General features: G+C 41.4%; 1 pseudogene; it reads left to right on the top strand.

Moving 5' to 3' along the window:
* Positions 1–372: 372 nt before the first annotated feature.
* Positions 373–5,942, top strand: LOC136488817 (small ribosomal subunit protein uS2m-like; annotated as a pseudogene).
* Positions 5,943–7,955: the final 2,013 nt, after the last annotated feature.

The following is a 7,955-nucleotide window of genomic DNA, read 5'->3' as shown; positions in this document are numbered from 1 at the left end:
TATTTAGAGAAAGACATTGGTCAAAGGAGTGATCCCCTGGTCGATTCCAAATGCAACATTTCCCAGATCTGCTTTATAGGTAGTGATGCCTAGATCTTTCTTGGGTAATAATTCCTTCTCCTAGCTTGACTACTGAAACCCACGCTTCCTGCTCCAAATGTCAAGTAACAAACAAGCATATCAATTATCTGGTTGTGTAGGTATACTTTTGCTTGGCTAAGGAATAACTTCCCACTTTTGTGCTTTTGAACTACTGGTTAAGTCATCACCTTTCTTTGATGTTGACACTTACTCTGAGTGGTTAGAAGATCAGCTGCTAACCTATTTTCATTTCTAACTTACCACCTGTATCTCCAGAAACAAAAATCAGAAATGACAATCCTTTCAACTGCCTATACTAAATTACTTTGTACGAATGCACATCTCGGCCAGTCGGGTAGCAGCTACCCATTTGAAAGTCTATATCTATGGTTTTAGAAATGGAATTGCTATTCTCGATTCAGACAAGATACTGATTTGTTTACGAAATGCTATTCATTTTATAGGATCCCTCATTCGTAAAAAGGTCATTCCTTCTTTTTAAAGACTAATCATTTCTTTATATATTCGATAATGGAAAAAATGTGGAGCTATATCAATGATTCTCAATGGAAGATCGGGGCTTTTTGACCAATTCTTATGCTAATCCTAAGAAATTCTGTTCAAGAAAGAATCAAATCAATTTTGGGTTGAACCAACAACCTAATTGTGTGGTTATTCTTCATCCAGATAGAAAGTCATTGGTCATACTAGAAGCTGATCGATCACTAATACCTATTGCATCCTTAGTTGATTCTACGATCCCATGCGAATACTATAAAAGAATCAATTATCCCATCCCTACGAATGATCCTATACGGTTCATATATCTATTTCGTCATTCGATCACGAAAATAGTGATTCTTGAACGGAAAAGAATCAACAAGAAGTCTCGTTCCCATTTCTCTTTTTGTATGGAGAAGTCCCCCATTGGAATAATAATCCACTCCAGAAAAGTGTCTTCTTGGATGGAGTTAGGATCAGAACTTCTCCCTGTAGTGGCCAACTACTTGCAAATTTATAGAAAAGGTGCCGAGAGTGTACCACAACCACAAGAGGGGCAGCTCAAGTAGTTTAGGGGATGCCAACGCCAGCCCCACAAGAGTGGACCGCCCCCCTACCGTCAATTGTGCCACCTTCTTGTTACTCGCTGACCGGGTATGCAGAGGATTGGGTTGCTTCCAATCCTACTTTCATGAGTGATGTTTTTAATTATAATATGGTGGGTCGAGGCTCTTTAGTTCACTCCTCTGGCTTTCCAGTAGCTTCAGGTAGCGGGCCCTCCCTTAACCCTGTTGGGGCTGAGGTAGTCATTAAGCCTTCAATTCATCCTGACACCCACTGGCCCTTTAGTGGATCGGGGAGAACCTAGGAGTTCTACCTGTCCTCCTCTGAGTGGCAAATACATTATATTTTTCAACTTAACTACTTTGTATCCTTCTAGGGTCCTTGAGCCCAGGGGAAGAAACAGACTTAACAAATGATATTTTTTCAAAAAAGGAGAACATACTAGAAGAGCTTAGACGTTTAAGTGGCCCAGTTAATGGCAAAATACTTTGGAAAGATGATACTTCTAGGAAATACAATACGAAACACACAAAGCGGTAAAGAGTATTGTCCAAATATATTGCGTATGGTTCTGGAAAGTTTGCGGCGAGATGAGCAAAATAGTCCCTATTATACTAAATTCCTTAATGATAGGATTGATACCATAAAAAATGATGAATTAATTAATTTAAAACTTGAAGATCTTCCAATGGAAAAATTGGATGAATTGAATCAAGCCAAGCTACTAATTGATGTTGAATGGAGAAATAAAAATACGCATAGGAGAATCAAAAAAGAACTATGAAAGCAACCCTGATCTTTCATCTATGAAGAAAGTACGTAGGCACTCCTTAGCGAGGATGCGGGTTTCAAAGTCGGTTCTACACATTCGAGAAGGCACACCGGCTGGATCAGAATTCTATCGATCGCGGAGTCGGCGAGATGGCTCTGCTCCAACGACTTGAGAAGATGAGACGCAATCTCCATGGCTCCATGTATTTTGCATGCTCTAGCGTATGTAGTGTTTCCTTCAGTTAGTTTAATTCATCTACTCTTATCAAACGAGTTTACTTTGGCTGCCAGAATCATCTGCCATGCCGCCCTAAATTATGTTGGCCAGTCAGATCTCACAGTGAACGATCCAGATTGCTTCGAGCGGATTTTACCATAAGCGGCTTCTCCTTGCCTTCTCCTGACCTCTTTTCTATTCCTCTCTGGCTTCTCTCTCTCTGGCTTTTCTGGCTTCTCGTCGGAATCCAGCCAACCCATATATATACACGCAACTTCTGATTCTCCTTCTGGACTCTTCCCAGAATATCTCGCATCCTCCTCCTCCTCTCTCTCTCTTCCCTTCGCCCCGAGCCCCCCACCGCCGCTGCTCCCCTGTGCGTTGGCGGCACCGCGCCGCATCGGCGGATGCGGACCCCGCTCGGGCGGCGCACCGGCATAGGTGGCGCCGGTCTAGCCCTAGCCCCGGCCTCAGCTCCGATGGTGCACTGCCCCATGGCACCGGGCCTAGGCGCTCGGCCCCTGCTGCCGTGGCCACACCGACCTAGGATTTCGCGTCTCCATCGATGGCCGTCCTGGATTGGTCGGGCCCTGTGCATCGACGAGCGTCTCCTTGTGCCATCACCCGAGCGTCTCCCTACGGCGTATCCCCACCTCCATCGCCGGCGGGCCCTTCCTCCGTCTTCCTATTACAGGTTCTTCTCTCCCTCACCTGTTACAGATCTGGGTCCCACCCAAGGCAAAGTAGCCTGCCTTCTTTTTCTGAGGAGGCCTACGGGAACAAATCTGACATTGCGCGTTCCATGGAATTAGTTGATGTGAGCGGCGGGTTGTAGCCTTAATGCTCTGTCTGTTCTTTTTGGAGCCTGTCAGTTCCCTGCACGTTGTTCCTATATTTTTTTTGTGTCAATTGAAGTTCAGAATCCTTGTCAATGTTTCTTGCTCCATGATTTTGCTTTACGAGTTGCCGGACTCACCGGGATCGGGTGACTTCACCAAGGGATCGATCATGTGGTGCATTGATTAGTTTTAGGTTTGCAGTATCTGCTTCCATGTATATTCCGCCTGCTGATTTTAGTTCTATTGATCTTCTCCCTATCTATTGCAGCAGTGTGTGTCAGGATTGCCATTAGATGCTTCTTGTGCTCCTCAAGGTACCACCCCTCACATTCCTTGTGATTTCCTCTCCATCTCTCCTAATTAGGATCATGTAAATTATCAAGATTGAGTACTAAAATGTCCTTCAGATTACCAATATCACATCAAGTGTTCTGCTTAAGCAAGACAAACAAATGCTCTTTGTTTTCTCTTTGTGATAAATTCAGAATTCAGAGTTCTTTAAGGTTAATCTGGAAACTCCAGCTTCCTTGCCTACCAGATCATTATTGTCTTATATTTGTTCTTTGGTACCTACCTTTCAACAGACATCTTATATTTGTTCTTTGGTTTATCCTACTATCACCTACATTGGAAAAGTTATTTTGGGCCAATCTAATTTCAAACCATTTGACACTTATAGATTATCCTGCAGGATCTACTAATTTGGTTCAAATAGTTAGGTTTCGCTTTATTAATTCCATGGGCGCGGGCACCTCCATCGAACCTCAGCCACGCCGTCCAAGGTAAACAGTACGCTTATGCGTTCGTCTCTCCCTACCACTCACTCCATATATGTATGTGGACATAGGGATCATAGGATCATCTTTCTCCATTGAAAATCACCCCCCTCTTCCCAGATTTATCAGGTCTTGTTCTATTTCATTTTATTTAGTTGACTGCCTCCACTAAATTAATCTATTGCTCATTTGTTTATCACTTATTCATGTGTCGCTTACACCGATGGATCACTGAGAAGTAGGATATTGGCTATTGCAATCCTTTCCTGCTGCCTCTCATTCTCATGCCACTATATGATGATTTACATAGAGTCCACATCTTTCAACAGGCTTGCTACAGCAGTATCATTTGTGGTTTTAAATGGTTTCAGAAAACATGTTGTTGTACAGGTAATTGAATAACTGCCCTACAAGTCGTCAATGGGTTTCCCCTTTTTTTGGCCGCGGCACCACCATTCTGATTTTCTTATGAAATGGACATGGAGATGCCTTTCATGTCAAATGGTTCATCCACATGCTACAAGGGGCTAGTGGGTTTCTCTTTATTTTTTTGGCCGTGCCATGCTAATGTTGAAGGTGCTCACTGCTCATATTCCAACTATATTTGTATTTTGATACCTTTCCTGCTATGGTGGTTTGATTATCTTATTTCTCTGTTACTTCCAATGTTCTAGGCAAAACATCACTTCAGGGATGCACTCCATGCAAATCTGAGCTCCCTGAACCTGTTGTTTTGTGGAGCAGGTACATGTCAGTTTCATCGAAAGTTTTCCATAATACACATGTATCATTGTGCTTTCTGTGGCATCATTCTAGCTATAAAATGCTACTTAAATACACAACACGACAAACACTGTCCATGTGTGTATAAGTTGCGGAAATGTGATATGACTTTCTTATTAGATGTGTCCTGCACCATATCAAAAAGCTCTAATCTTTCAGTTTCTGTGCATGACATATCTACATTAAACTCCTAATATTGCTTCCATGCAAAGATTAAACATGTTTTATTCTTACACCTTAACCAGGTCAGTTGCCAGCGCGCGCGATGGCGCCCGTAATGGACTAGTTTCAGTTCATTTCTAGCTGCTTGCTGGACTTGCCCCGTACCTTTATTTGCCTTGCATGGTTTGCCATTTTCATCCTACTGTGAAACCAATGTATATAGCTTTCATTACTTGCTTGATGAAGCCTTAATAAAATGCTAGGTGGATAAGTGTATGGCTATGATTGGCTATAAGTCTCAGAATTCAAGTTACACTATGCTGGAAAACAAGCTAATATAAGAGAACTAGTAGCTTAATTGATATCTCAATGTATGAGTGATCTGTTATTGTAAAATGCTCATATAAAATAAATGCGGTTGAATTGTGATGGTGTATGCCTACTTGTAGTTTGTATTTGCAGTTTATATGATATGATTCCTCAGTTCATTTGATTTCCAATTCAACATAATTTTAATTGTGTGATAAGATGATAATTAGCTGATGCCCAAGGTGGTCAAATTGGTACTTGTCAGGAGATGTCATGAAACAAACATGCAAGCATAATTTATTAATTATGTTGTTCCAGATGTAGTGTAATACTTCAATAGAATGATATGCTGCATCCTTTGCTCCTTTCTATTTTATATGTACATGTGCTAAGTGCGTTTATTGATCGAGGGAAATCCACTGCATCTCCTTTTTATTCAGGATCCACAAAAGCATGTTTAGATTATTTAGTCCTTAAGTCATGGCCAATCTTTGTGTAATTTATGCCTGATGAAATGTAGAGATCAGCAGTACTACAAGAACTATGTCCGTACACTTGACAAAGGGGAACAAGCCGACCGGTAATTCTTAAGCTCCAAACCAGAAAGAGCTCTAACTCGTTAGAAATCTAATCCTAGCCCACACCCTGTCCCATGCCAATGTCGCCTTCTGGGCCCAACTTGGGAAGGGCCACCAGACCGCCGGAGTCCTCTTCGAGGTGCTCTTCGCTGTCAACAAGAATGAGAAGGTTGAAGAAGTCAACCCAGAGGTTCGTGCTCACTGTCTACTCTAATTAGCTCAATGGAAATCTAGGACTCTCAAACACGACGACTTCCTCTGATATTCCGCTTCACAGATTATTCGCTTGCACAAGGATGTGCAAGAGAAGAAAGACATCTACACGCCATTCAATACAATATCCTCCCTCTCGATGCCGTGAGTGTATCCCAGTCCATCATGTAGCTGGAGGAGGTATGTACGATTCAGAACTGTGGAATGTGTTTCCTAAAAAAGAACAACGACATTGTACTGATTTAATGAAAGAAACTAGCTTGGTCAGATTGCAATATTAATAGATCAAAGCAGCAGTCACAGCCCTGCGGAACACACACACAGGGGCTTGACCATAATGATGTGATAAGTTTGATATATTATTATGATACTATGCTTTCATTGTCGAACTTGTTGTAAGTCGTCTCCTGAAGTAAATAGTGGTGGCTAGAAATGTGTTGCGGTATTGGCATTGGATTAACTAACTGAGTTTTGAAGTAGTTGCATGCAAAATGTGAGATGACTAGTTGCATTCCATCTCATGGTGAAGATTATAACTATAGTTCAGTCCAAACACACACAGAGACACATTATGCAACTGATTGGCTATTTAATTGCAATAAGACTCAACTCAAGTGCATTACTAGATAATACTAATCAAGCCCTTTTTTCATGCCTCTTAGTTCACTAGAACTTTTTCTTTATCCTTGAAACAACTTGATGACCGAGCTATCGATGTGGTGATGACTAATAAGAAAGTGATAGGAGTCATGCTCGGCTTTCTTTCTTTTTTTTGCCAAGGATATTCTTATGAACTTATCTGAAAAATGAAAAACCAAAAGCTTTACATCATCTTTACTTAATATAGATGGAATCGAGACCTTGACTTCTTCTTAGTTTGCTTCGGTTGTCCTCTTCGCTAACCAGAGTATACCACTATTTCTAACCTTTTGAAGAGACAAACCCATAGGAGACAAGGGATGAATGGCAGCTATGGAACAAACTTTGAAGAAAAGAGCAAACAAACCCTGCCTGGATGACTGGAACTAAGGGATCGACCACATGGCCTAATATAATAATAAACTAAATAATTTGACCGAGGTATTTGGATGTGGCTCGCACTAATCTTATCCGAGATAGAGGCTCAAATAAATAAACTCCTGAGACTGCCCTAAAAGAGTTAATTGGTGCTCTGCGAGACATGGTTTTTTGGAAAGCTGGAACGAAAGTAACTTACAAATGTTGTTAAATGCCGCACACTAGTCCTCCAAGCTTACTTCCCCTTCCTTGCTTGCCCAGTTTGAGTAGGGAGGGGTACCCAATTTCCTAAAATTGTGCTGCCGTGCAGGCTCTTTTTTCATATATAGGCTCTTTTGACTTATCTCTATATAATAGGAAAAGTTAGCTTGCCTAGATCATATTTCTCTAGTAGGAAAGGAAAAGATTGCCTGGATCTATTTACCAGGAAGAAAGGAAAACATGAAATTACACGAGCTAGAAAGCATTCTATTCTAAAGAGAAGTTGACCTGGATTCAATTACCGAGAAAAGGAATACCTTGCTTGCGCGCCCGTGGGTACCCGGATTGTAGAGTTGTGTTGAACAGAGTTAGGTTGGGCAGCCGCAAACTATTGTTCATTGTTTTACAAGTCTTTCACTATAGAAGAAAAGTAAGTTTACAGATTATAGTAGTCGAGTTTGATTCAGTAGCTAGTAACGTGTTGGCAAAGATAGGCTTGGAAAGTGAGTGGGTTGACTGACAATCCGACTCCAAGAGCAGAAGATCCAAGTTGTAAGAAGTAAATCGTATGAATTGTAGCAATCTGAACCTTAGACTAGTCTACTTCAAATGTGACTAGCTGGTAGCCTAGCAGTAACGAAATTCCCGAGCTTAATTACCTGAGCTTTCCCTAGCAGTAAGTAAAGAATTACCTGTCAAAGGAGAGCTAATATCCGACTACTTAATTGGTAGATTTGACCTGAGCTAATTGGTAGATTTGACCCAAGACTGCTTTGACTTGACATGTCCAAAAAATTTCTTCTAACCTAGAGCCACAGCGGAAGCGGATTGATATGATGAAGATACGCATGCATCTTGTGAGAGATTTTTCATCCAACTATATCAGCAAAATCATGCCATGATGGTCTAGAGGTTGGTAAGCAGCTTTCTCTCTACATGTGTG

Source organism: Miscanthus floridulus, chromosome 10 (assembly GCF_019320115.1).
Source record: "Miscanthus floridulus cultivar M001 chromosome 10, ASM1932011v1, whole genome shotgun sequence".
In the NCBI taxonomy this organism is placed as follows: Eukaryota; Viridiplantae; Streptophyta; class Magnoliopsida; order Poales; family Poaceae; genus Miscanthus; species Miscanthus floridulus.
This window is presented reverse-complemented; position numbering and strand designations above follow the sequence as displayed.